Genomic DNA, 13688 nt, shown 5'->3' with positions numbered 1-13688 from the left:
CAACATGCTCAGCTCACTGCCCCGCGCCGATGGGAGAAGAAAACGGGCTCCCTAGCTACCGAGGAGGAGGTCGCCGACGGCAATGGCGCTTGCGGCGGTGCTGCGCAAGGCATGCCAGCCAACTCCAGCCAAGGCGGTCCGATCCAAGACTGGCGGGAGCATCAGTAGTTCGCAAGGATAACGAGGGATGGGAGAGAAAGGAGGGAGAGAGCCCCGGTGGTGTTTGGCCACGGCGGGCTCACCTCCGACGAGGTTGCGACGGCGTGGAAATGCCGAAAGCGGCCTCACCAGCGGTTGACTGACTGCGTCGAGGCGACGATGAGCAAGAGGAGGTCACGGCGGAGCTTGGAGCTGGCTGGCAGCAACATTTTTGTAGTGGCGCGAGAGCGAGGTGACGGCGGAGGCCCGGCCAGCAATGGCGAGCGTCTGCGGCTCGGTGCAGCGCGCAGTGAGGGCGAGAGGGAACCGAATGGGGCAGGCGAGTGCGTCGGGCATGTGCGGGGTGGCTTCAAGACGCGGCTGGGCATGCCAGGGCGTCCGCGGCGCGTGTCCAACGCGCTCAGGCGAGCGGTGACGAGTGGCACCACGCGGCCAGCGGATTCTGAACCGGTCGGCCACGACGCTACTGAACATTTTCAGAAAACGGCGATTCAGTGATTGATGACCATGACTGACAGCCAAACTTAACCGTGATGGATCTCTCAAACCGTGATGATCTGGGTTAAGTTGTAGTTAACAAAGTTGGAGACCTACGTGAGTACTACAAGTTTGCTAATTGGAGCTCGAGCTAGTTTGGCTTGGTTAGTGAGATACAGCGCTCCCAACATCAGCTCATGAAACTGTACTTCACTTAGGACTTAGAAAAATTTGCTAAGCATGAAATCAGCATGTACTTCAGACTTGTGGGCCATGTTAGAGCATGTTCTATACATTTTCATGGCATGATCATATGGAGACTTTTGTTCCTTAATAAATTTGCTACAACTTTTGTAAAGAGTGCACAGCCATGCAAATTCTCTAAGTTGGACTTTTGAAATAGTCAAACAGTGAGACTTCTAGGGTCAATTCTAGTCAACTTTCACTTGAGGGCATTTTGGTCATTTTGATCTACATGAACAATGTTCCAACAAGTAACCTAAGTGTAGTTAAGGTGTAATAGACCATGATCAACCACTTTACAAAATGGTTATACCACTTCTAACGATCACGTGTGATGAAACAACTAAAACAAGCAATTCACTCATATGTTGTAATGCAATGTTTCATATGTTGCATGAATTTTGTTGCAAGCATAACTTGCCACATTCCTACCATGGTGCCATGTTTCCAGGTATGAGAAATTAATGTTGCATTCCCATTTTTGCACTACTACCATTCATAAGCAAGAAAGTATGAACAGACAGAATATGCGAATGTTGCATATGCATGTTTTAGTGACAAATGGCATGATGACATAGATGGTGCACATGTTTATGAAATGAAATGCAATTATGCAGAAGCCAAACACCTAGGGTGTTACAGCCCTCCCCCCTTATAAAAATCTCGCCCCAAGATTTGAAAAGCGTACCATTTTGAATAAAAGGTAGGGTATACATCCTTCAAATAATCTTCCCGCTCCCACGTTGCATCGCTTTCACTACCCTGGTTACTCCACATAACCTTGTAGAACTTAACCACACGATTCCGGGTTACTCTTTCTCTCGTGTTGATAACCCGCACTGGTCTTTCTTCATAGGATAAATCTGATTTCAACTTGACATCTCGAAGTGAAACTTTTTCTTCGAGAACACGGAGACATTTCTTCAATTGAGATACATGAAAAACATTGAAGATAGCTCTCATCCCGTAAGGTAACTCTATCTTGTAAGCTACATTCCCACTCTTCTCTAAGATCGGATATGGACCTACATACCTAGGTGCAAGCTTTCTCTTTACTCCGAATCGCTGCACACCTTTCATCGGTGATACCTTCAGATAAACGTGATCACCCACTTCAAACTCAATGGGCTTCCTTCTTTTATCCGCATAGCTTTTCTGCCTAGCTTGAGCGGCTTTCATATGTTTTTGGATAGTACGGACTTGTTGTTTAGCCTCCTCGACAAAATCAATGCCGTAGTATCTCCTTTCTCCTGATTCAACCTAGTTCAAAGGAGTTCTACACTTGCGACCATATAACGCTTCGAACGGGGCCATCTTGATACTTTCTTGATAACTATTATTATAGGAAAATTCAGCCAAGGGTAACCACTTATCCCATGAACCTTTGGATGATATGACGCAAGCTCTTAACATGTCTTCCAATATTTGATTTACCCGCTCCGTCTGTCTGGAGGTTTGGGGATGATAAGCAGAACTTCTAACTAAGTTGGTCCCTATCATCTTATGCTGTTGTTCCCAAAAACGAGCGGTGAACTGAGGTCCTCGGTCGGATACAATGGTTCTAGGAACACCATGGAGACGTACTATCTGGTTAAAATACAGCTCAGCATAATCACTTGGCCGATAGTCAACCCTAACTGGTATGAAATGAGCAGACTTTGTTAAACGATCCACTATCACCCATATGGAATTAAAATTCTTTTGGGTAGGGGGAAGTCCAACAATAAAATCCATACTAATCTCTTCCCACTTCCATCCTGGTATAGACAATGGTTGGAGAAGTCCAGCAGGCTTCATGTGAATTGCTTTGACTCTACAACAATTGTCACACCTTGCAACATAAGCTGCGATTTCTTTCTTCATCTTGGTCCACCAAAAGCGAGATTTCAAATCTTGATACATTTTACTACTTCCTGGGTGGATAGATAACTTGGATGAGTGAGCTTCTCCTAAGATTTGGTTTCTAAGCTCTTTGTCCTTCAGTACTACCAGTCTATCCTTAAACCATAGAACACCCTTCTCATCAATGCGAAAGTGTTTTGTCTCTTGTTCCTTCATCTTTCTTTTGATGTGGAACACACCCACATCGGTTTTCTAAAGCTCGATGATTTTACTTTCTAGAGAGCAACTAAGGGTAATACTGTGCAACACAGCAGGATGTAACAGATGCGCCAATTGATAATCTGCCTCCAAGAGAGAATTACAGTGAGATTTCCTACTCAAAGCATCGGCAACAACATTTGCTTTACCCGGATGATAACGAACTTCTAAGTTATAATCTTTAATCAACTCTAACCATCTTCTCTGTCTCATGTTCAATTCTGGTTGAGTGAAGATATACTTGAGACTTTTATGATCGGTATAAATATGGCACACGTTACCGAGCAAGTAATGCCTCCAAATCTTCAAAGCATGCACAACCGCAGCTAACTCAAGATCATGAGTTGGATAATTAGCTTCATGCTTCCTTAGCTGACGTGAGGCATAGGCGATAACTCGACCTTCCTACATAAGGACACACCCTAAACCGGTACCTGATGCATCACAAAACACATCAAAAGGTTTCTCAATGTCAGGTTGTGCCAACACAGGAGCTGATGTCAACAAGGTCCTCAAAGTGCAAAAAGCAGTCTCACACTCTGGAGTCCAAACAAACTTTACATCTTTTTGAAGCAACCTGGTCATGGGCTTGGCTACCTTAGAGAAATCTGGGATGAATCGACGATAATACCTAGCCAAACCAAGGAAACTTCTGATCTCATGTACTGAAGTTGGTGCTTTCCAATTCATGACTTCTTGCACCTTAGACGGATCAACCAAAATCCCTTCATCGGACAACACATGACCTAAGAAAGGTACTTTCTTAAGCCAAAACTCACATTTACTGAACTTGGCATAAAGCTTATGCTCTCGTAGCCTGGATAAAACAACTCTCAGATGCTCGGCATGTTCTTCAGCATTTATAGAAAAGATCAAGATGTCATCAATGAAGACAACTACAAATTTGTCCAGTTCTTCCATGAACACAGAATTCATCAGATATACGAAGTATGCAGGAGCATTGGTCAGGCCGAAAGACATAACCAGATACTCATACAACCCGTATCTAGTGGAGAAAGCGGTCTTAGGCACATCCTCCGGTCTAATCTTTATCTGATGATAACCAGATCTCAAATCAATTTTAGAGAATACCTTTGCCTTAGACAACTGATCAAACAAAATATCAATGCGGGGCAATGGGTACTTGTTCTTGATTGTCACCGCATTAAGTGGGCGATAATCCACACACATGCGCAATGACTTGTCCTTCTTCTTCACAAATATAGCAGGACAACTCCAAGGAGACGCACTAGGTCGGATAAGACCTTTTTCTAACAGATCTTGTAACTGAACTTTAAGCTCTGCTAACTCATTGGGCGGCATCCTATAAGGCCTTCTAGAAATAGGTGCAGTGCCCGGCACTAACTTGATCTTGAATTCAATATCTCGATCCGGCGGTAAACCAGGTAGATCATCAGGAAATACATCTGGAAATTCACACACTACTGGGACTTCCTCGATTCTCGGGGTCTGGATAGCATTAGCAGTGTTGTGGAGTTCTAGCTCTCTGGGAAGTGGCACAAGGAAGGCTTCTTTGCTGATAGGATCCCTCAACATAACGACCCTAGTGGAAGTATCAATGAGCACTCCATGACCGCTCATCCACTTCATTCCCAAGATTACATCTATCCCTAATCCCGGCAGAACTACCACATCGGCCATAAACACTCGTCCCTCTATTTCAATACTCACCCCTAGCACTATTTGATTGGTCGAAATATTACTTCCAGCTGCACTAATGCAATAACTACCCATAGATACTGTAATTACCTTCTGATTGTATTTTGATGCAAACGCTGGACTCATAAATGAATGCGAAGCACCAGAATCAAATAGTACAACTGCCGGATGGTGATTCACAAGAAACTTACCCGCAGTGACTACCTCTCCTGAGGGTATCTCGGTCACGTTGGTGTAGTTAACATGTCCTTGACGAGCACCAGAATTCCCTTGCTTCTGATTGTTCTTCTGAGGATACGGACAATTCTTGGACCAATGACCTGTCCTGCCACAATTCCAGTAGGGCCTATTAGCTGGCGGAACAAAAGAATTTCCTGGTCCTATGGTACCCTTTGGAAGAGGTACAGTGAATGCCTTCTTGAACCCAGTCTTTGCCTGATTCTTCTTTTGTGGCGGCCGGTACTAAACGGCTATAGTCGGTGGGCGAAACTGAGTCTTTGCTACTGGAGCTCTAGCCTGAGAGACACCTGCCTCAAAGACCCTCTTGTGACTTTTGGACGCGGCATAGACATTATCGTTATTCTCTTGAGTAAGAGCATCACTTACGAACTCATTGAAAGTGATACTCTTGTTGTTCCCCATGGACTTCATCAGTTTGGGACTAAGCCCTCTCTTAAAGCTAGCAATTTTCTTTGCTTCTGAATCAACGAATTCTGGAGCATACCTTGCCAGATGGTTGAAGGCATGAAGATATTCAGTGAGTGTCTTGGTGCCCTGCACCAACTTCATAAACTCATTGTGCTTTATGGCCATCAACCTGGGAGGAATATAATGACTCTTGAAAGCCTCCTGGAATCGATTCCAAGTGATCTGGGCATTTTCTAGTAGTGTGGACCGATAATGTCGCCACCATATACCTGCTGGTCCTTGTAGCTGATGCGAAGCATACTCTGCCTTCATCTACTCTGTCACCCTGAGTAAACGGAACTTGTGCTCAAGCGTGTTTAGCCACTCTTCTGCTTGGAGTGGCTCTTCAGCTTCCTTGAAGACGGGTGGCTTGGTATCTTGGAATTCCTTGAAATCACTAAACTAGTTAGGCTCTGGTCCCGGACGTTGATTGCGGCCTTGGGCTTGATGCTGGGCCATGGTACGCATAGCATCCCCCAACGCACGCTGACCTTCCACGAGCATAGCCAACAGATCAGACGGTGTGGGCGATGGTGGCGGTGGAAGATCATCATCACCACTACCCCCACCATGGCCTGAACGTAGATTGCGCGACATCTGCAGAAGCGCATTTGTGAGTAATGATGGACGATGTCAAATACATTGCAGACGAATTGTAGAATTATGCCAACTGAACTTATTGGAGAGATTAATTTCATACAATAAACAGAGGCACAATAATTCATCCTCAACATCACCATAACTTTACTCCGCATATTCATGCAATGCATACACTCAGATGCCAAATTTTTGATCAACTTCAAGTTTCAGAGATCACGTCTAAGTATACGAGACTGCTCCGTGTATCCTACTGAATGTAACACCATCCTCAACAGGGTTGGGGTGCCAAACACATGAAGGAATGTACTGCTCTAGGGCGGTAGTGCTAGTGCGGCCATCAGTAGTAGCATTGCAACTTGGGTGGGAGAGGATTATCTTACAGGATGAGAAAACTATAACAAAATAATTAAAGATAAGGGAGGGAGTGATGCAAAAATGTAATGGCATGAGTAAACATGATGCATGCACGTTCCGTACGTCCTCACGAATCTTAAGAAAATTTAACATTCTAGCGACATAGACGGTGGCATACATACGTTCTCTCATATACGTATCTAGTCGAGCTACGCATTGCGTTGTTAGTGTACTTGCAGAAAATTTCATTGCAGCCCATCCCAACAAAAGAAATAAGTATGCAATGAAAGCAGTAAACTAAGATACTCTCCATATATACATCCCCGGATATATATACTTCGGTATCCAAAGCTACCCGATTGATACACCCACAATTAAGTACCTTCATATGTACATGTGTGCAACATGTAAACATTCCGGTAACCATAGCTAACTCTCCCCTAGACCGACAGTTGAACGGTCATGCTCTCACAACTCACTTTACCTGGGCGTAGAGGCAATTGATCCATACATTACCATCCCAGCGGATGGCATCCATACAATAGCACGCCGTATGGACGACGAAATAAAATGAAAGCAATTAACCCCCAAAAGTTATTACTTAAATAAGCCACCTAAAAGTCCTTATTTGCGCATAGAGGATATGACAACTGGCACTTAGATAAAATTTCAGATTTGATCACCTATATAAAGATAACTATAATTTTGTCAAAACTGATTTTTGCAAACAAAAGCTTTTGTTTTAAATACACATATGACATGTTTAATGTTGAATCTAGCTCTGATGCCAGCTGTAACAGAACCGACCAATTTATAAGAGCACAAGTACAAAAGCAATCACCGGAGTGATCAAACCGTCATACTTGAACCCATATAAACCCGGTAGTCAACTGAAACCACGAAGGATTTCAAACCAACTTGCATACAACCAAGATCACAGTAATTCAACATAACAAGCCACATGTTACATCCCTTCACAAGTAATTCATAAGTACCACATACATCAGAGTACACATAGTTATTACAAAACGAGTTCACAAATAGCGAAAGCAAAGTAGTTTAACACCATCACACACACTTAGTTCAAATACAAGCCAGTACCATAGTCATATCTAGCAAAAGCAGTAAGATGAGATAACATTGATGATCATGCCCATGATCTAGTCTTCATCCCCCGTAGGGTGGAGACAATACTTGCAGTAGCCGTTATATAGCACGTCATCTGCAGCAAGGGGGAAATAAACCCTGAGTACGAGAAGGTACTCAGCTAGACTTACCCGTCGTAAACCAGAAATAAATGACACCAAGGATTATGCAAGGCTTTATCGGTGGATCAAGCTTGACAACCATTTTGCATAAACGCTTTAGTGATACGAGAGCAGAATTTGCTTTATGAGTAAGCAGCAATTTAACAATATTAACCTATCAACTAGATTAGCACATGTACTAGAGCAAGCAATTGATTAACTCCAAACATTAGTAACCATATCCGGTATAATGTTGTATCATCATCATCATCAATTTAACCATCAAGTTCAATTAAGTGCATCTACGTTGCCGCTGCTCAGTCAAGTTCTTACTATTCGGGAGAGACGGCGATTCGAATCAATTCCTATCCAGCTGGAGGGGTATTCCTAACACAAACCCAGGCATACCTCGCGAAGGCAGCCTTAGGTCACCTTTGGTACATCTCAGGAATCGCGGCTCCGAGCAGCACCGCACCCTCAGGGAGTCCACTCTGCCAGGTGGTCAATCTCACCTCGGACTTACGCCAATAGCTTCCCGCACATCCTTACTACCACCAGGGTGCGCACTTTCACTTCTCGGTCTTCCGGCCTGAGTTGAGCTACTCGGCTTCGCGGTCGGAACGAGTTATCCGGCCAACTAAGTGATAGGCATGCGTTCAACATGACATGAGGATGTACAGCGAATCGGTCCTTAACCGACACAGACGGGGATAGATCCACAACCAAGACCTCCTTGCCTTGTTGCTTCTCTATCGACCTCCCACCCGGTCACAATTCATTATTAACACATGGTTATTCTCCACGATAGCAATTATAGCCAACCGTGACCAGACATTTTTCTAATATGCAGGTGACAGGAAATCACCTGACTTTTACCGGTCTAAGCATGGCTAAGCTTTGATTCGCTCCTGGACCTAAATAGGATTCAGGGTACGTATACTAGCCAAGGAATAGATATATATGCAGGAAGTGTTCGCATCCAATTCCTATCACTTAATGCATCAATAAATAAAGATACTCAAAGTAACCATTTTGAAAACATAGGAGTCTTAGAATGCTCCGGGGCTTGCCTTCCAGAAAAGATGAAGGTTGGTGATCGGGGCACTCAAGAACTTCTTCGCTGACTCCTTCTTCGGGGGCCTGCACCTCCTGTTCCTGAGCTTGCTGCTGCTCCTCCGGAAGTACTGGCTCGAATTCCAGAAGCGTAACTCCCTCCGGAACACCTATTGCATGCCGATGCACAAGATAAATATCATGGATGCATAAGGAATGATATGATGCTCATGATGAATGAATCACAGTAAGTGTTTAACGAAACATCACTGGACACTCGTTTACCGATTAAGAATAGCTCTATTCAAATCACTTTAAAACATGTATCAAAACTTAACTTGAAGAACAAGATCAACTTACCTAACTTGCATAACCTAAGGTAAAGCTGCTCATCTTCAGTTAAAGGCCTAACACCTAAGAACATTACCATAATCTTAGAAATAGTAAAGGTATACATAATTTAACATTTAAAACTTCGTATGTATACAAGTAGTCCCTTAATTCAATCACAACCAGAGTTCTACAATCCCAAATGACTTGTATGAGGACATTCCGGAAAGCTTATGAAATTCTCTATAAAACAATTGTAAACATCACAGCATGATACTTACGTTAACCAAAACGAATTTAGAATTTATCCAGAACGGTAGGGTTACTAACTTATTTATTTAACGATGATGCAAAAGCCTAATTTGACCAAACCAAGCTTACCAACTTATTGCACATACCAGAGGAACACTAGAAAGTATAGTGCTAACTTCTAAATAAATTATTTAATATCCTTTTCCAATTTATTTAGTTAATTAGGTGATTAAAGCAATATATAGTAATACTGCTCACAAAAATCTACAAAAATTACAGTGGCTATCTCATGCTTCACATAGACTACCATAAAATTTTCAAAGCCATTGAGCAAGCAGAACTTGTTGTACCTAAAATAACACGTGGTATGTCCATTTTTAGCATAATTAGGAAACCCTAATGAAAAGTGTCAAGCAACAGATTTCACATTTTTCCTAGCATCATTCTAGCATAAGAACCTTACTCACCAAATTTTACCTATACTGGATCTATAGAAAAATTATGAAAATTCACACAAGATCCATCTATTGATAAAACGAAATTCTATAACTTAAAAACTATACATGCACTGGCTCTGAAATTTTAACCAGAGATTCTACTAAGTAATACTAGATTGCCCATAAAATTTCATCATTTTTGGACCACAGAAACTCAAGATAAAATTCAAACAAGTTTGCATGTATCCAAAAACACATTTCAAAGTCCTATTTAATTTATCCAGAATTTCTAAAACATGTGCTCATATAATATTTTTATTAAATACTAGACATTACTAGGAACTCAACAAAATTGGAGCCATAGCAATTGGATCTACCAACTAGGAGATACACATTTTTGAATCTATATACCAATCTGTGAAATAATAAAAACAAAACAAATAAAAAAACAGTCTACTGCTGTTGGGCCGGCCCGAAGGACCCGGCGGCCCATGACGCATGCGCAAGTGGCCTAGCCACACAGCACGGCCCAGGCTGGTGGTTTCCTCAGCAGCGGCGACTGACAAAGGGCCCCGCGCGCCAGTGAGAGAAAATAGGGGAGGAGGAACGGCGGTGGCGTAGTTCGCCGCCGGTGGCTTCTCCGGTGAAGGGTGTGGCACCAACATGCTCAGCTCACTGCCCCGTGCCGATGGGAGAAGAAAACGGGCTCCCTAGCTACCGAGGAGGTGGTCGCCGACAGCAATGGCGCTTGCGGCGGTGCTGCGCAAGGCACGCCGGCCAACTCCAGCCAAGGCGGTCCGATCTAAGACTGGCGGGAGCATCAGTAGTTCGCAAGGATAACGAGGGATGGGAGAGAAAGGAGGGAGAGAGCCCCGGTGGTGTTTGGCCACGGCGGGCTCACCTCCGACGAGGTTGCGACGGCGCGGAAATGCCGAAAGCGGCCTCACCAGCGGTTGACTGACTGCGTGGAGGCGACGACGAGCAAGAGGAGGTCACGGCGGAGCTTGGAGCTGGCTGGCAACAGCGTTTTTGTAGTGGCGCGAGAGCGAGGTGACGGCGGAGGCCCGGCCAGCAATGGCGAGCGGCTACGGCTCGGTGCAGCGCGCAGTGAGGGCGAGAGGGAACCGAATGGGGCAGGCGAGTGCGTCGGGTAGGTGCGGGGTGGCTTCAAGACGCGGCTAGGCATGCCAGGGCGTCCGCGGCGTGTGTCCAGCGAGCTCAGGCGAGCGGCGATGAGTGGCGCCACGTGGCCAGCGGATTCTGAACCGGTTGGCCACGACGCTACTGAACATTTTCAGAAAACGGAGATTCAGTGATTGATGACCATGACTGACAGCCGAACTTAACCGTGATGGATCTCTCAAACCGTGACGATCTGGGTTAAGTTGTAGTTAACAAAGTTGGAGACCTACGTGAGTACTACAAGTTTGCTAATTGGAGCTTGAGCTAGTTTGGCTTGGTTAGTGAGATACAGTGCTCCCAACATCAGCTCATGAAACTGTACTTCACTTAGGACTTAGAAAAATTTGCTAAGCATGAAATCAGCATGTACTTCAGACTTGTGGGCCATGTTAGAGCATGTTCTAGACATTTTCATGGCATGATCATATGGAGACTTTTGTTCCTTAATAAATTTGCTACAACTTTTGTAAAGAGTGCATAGCCATGCAAATTCTCTAAGTTGGACTTTTGAAACAGTCAAACAGTGAGACTTCTAGGGTCAATTCTAGTCAACTTTCACTTGAGGGCATTTTGGTCGTTTTGATCTACATGAACAATGTTCCAACAAGTAACCTAAGTGTAGTTAAGGTGTAATAGACCATGATCAACCACTTTACAAAATGGTTATACCACTTCTAACGATCACGTGTGATGAAACAACTAAAACAAGCAATTCACTCATATGTTGTAATGCAATGTTTCATATGTTGCATGAATTTTGTTGCAAGCATAACTTGCCACATTCCTACCTTGGTGCCATGTTTCCAGGTATGAGAAATTAATGTTGCATTCCCATTTTTGCACTACTACCATTCATAAGCAAGAAAGTATGAACAGACAGAATATGCGAATGTTGCATATGCATGTTTTAGTGACAAATGGCATGATGACATAGATGATGCACATGTTTATGAAATGAAATGCAATTATGCAGAAGCCAAACACCTAGGGTGTTACAATCACAAGGAGCAAGATAATAAGAATGTGCAAGGTTCAGTGGAACAGACACTCTATGGATGAGGCAACTTGGGAAAGAGAGGAAGATCTCAGAACTGACTATCCCAATCTCTTTGAACCATCTGAATCTCGAGGACAAGATTCATCTTAAGGGGGTAGGTTTGTAACACCCAAATTTTTTTACTACAAATTAGCAATTAATTCTTAGAATTTATTAAATTTTCTAGGAATTTTTAACTTAGGCCAAATAATAAACATTGGTTAATAAAAGTAACTATAAGGTTTAGAAACATGTTTGTTGCATTCATGTCAAAGCATATTATTTTTGGTTGAGTGTAGGGCTAGATGATTTGGAGTTGAATTCAAATTCCATTTGAATTTGGCTTAGAATTGAAAAATAGTTTTGGAAAAGGTTTTGCTTTTGAAAAATCTCCCTTTCATCCATTTTCAGCCCAACCCTAGGAATCAGCCCGACCCTTCTTTTTCTCCCCCTTCCTGCGCTGGCCCGCTGGCGTCCCAGCCACGCCTCCCCTTCCTCCCTTCTCTTTTTCCTCCTGCATGGCCTACCCACACCGGCCTGCTCCACGCGCCTCCCTCTTTCTCCTGCGCACGCACCACATCACACCGCACGGCCCAGCTCACGCCCTAGCCTGCTTGGCTTTTTCCCATAGCACCACGCCTGTCCGCTCCCTCCCTCTCACTGCACGCTGGCTCCCCTAATTCAAGCATGTTAGGAGCTAAACTAGTCTATGACCCAAAAATAAAAGTTGTTCCCCTTATCAAATACTATAACTTTGCTTTAGTGACCACCTCCATGCAAGGTCTCTATCATATGGTTCAAACTTGGTCAAACACATTACATTCAAAAGATGGCTTATACATGAACTATGACTTAGTGACTAATTTAGCCCAAGCCATGAATACCAAAGTTGTTCATAATGATATCCTAAACATGTTTAAGCTATTTGTAAGGTCACACAATCATTTCATGCATTAGTTACACATAAAGCTCTCTAGGTCAACACCCATAGCATCACTTAAGTACTTGATCATGCTAAGTGATCTTCATGAACATTATTTCACTAGTCATCCTAAGTATAGCTATGATGTTTTAGTGACTCACATCAACCATTTACATGTATTCACTCATGATCATATGCATATATACAAAGAAACATAAAATATCAAGCATGTTTCATATGTTTCACTCACATGTTTCCTATGTAAGAGCTCAAATATGAATGCTTAATGCTCATGCAGTGCAAGTCAATTTATGCAAGGATAACACCTAGGGTGTTACAACCCCTCCCCCTTATAAAAATCTCATCCCGAGATTTGCAAGACCTACCATTCTTGGAAAAAGGCAGGATAAACTTCTTGTAAAGATTCCTCTCGTTCCCATGTAGCATCTTGTTCACTATGATTGTTCCACACCACCTTATAGAACTTAATGATCTTACTCCGTTTTACTCTTTCCATCTCTTCTAACACTCAGATTGGCTTTCCTTCATAGGTCAAATCCGATTGAAGCTTTATGTTGGTGGGTGCAATTGCTTCTTTAGGTATACGAAGACATTTCTTCAACTGAGAAACATGGAAGACATCAAATATTGCACTCATCTCTGCTGGAAGTTGTAACTTATAAGTGACATTTCCTTTCCATTCCATAATCTTGTATGGCCCTACATATCAAGGCACAAGCTTCTTTTTCACTCTAAATCTCTTCACCCCTTTCATGGGTGATACTTTCAAGTATACATAGTCACCCACTTCAAAAGTCAGTGGTCTTCTTCTTCTATCAGCATAACTCTTTTGTCTTGATTGAGCTACTTTCATATGATGTTGGATAATACGCACTTGCTCTTCAGCTTTAGTGACAAAGTCAATACCA

Source organism: Miscanthus floridulus, chromosome 2 (genome assembly GCF_019320115.1).
Source record: "Miscanthus floridulus cultivar M001 chromosome 2, ASM1932011v1, whole genome shotgun sequence".
In the NCBI taxonomy this organism is placed as follows: Eukaryota; Viridiplantae; Streptophyta; class Magnoliopsida; order Poales; family Poaceae; genus Miscanthus; species Miscanthus floridulus.
The sequence above is the reverse complement of the archived record's forward strand: the minus strand, read 5'-3'. Positions refer to the sequence as shown.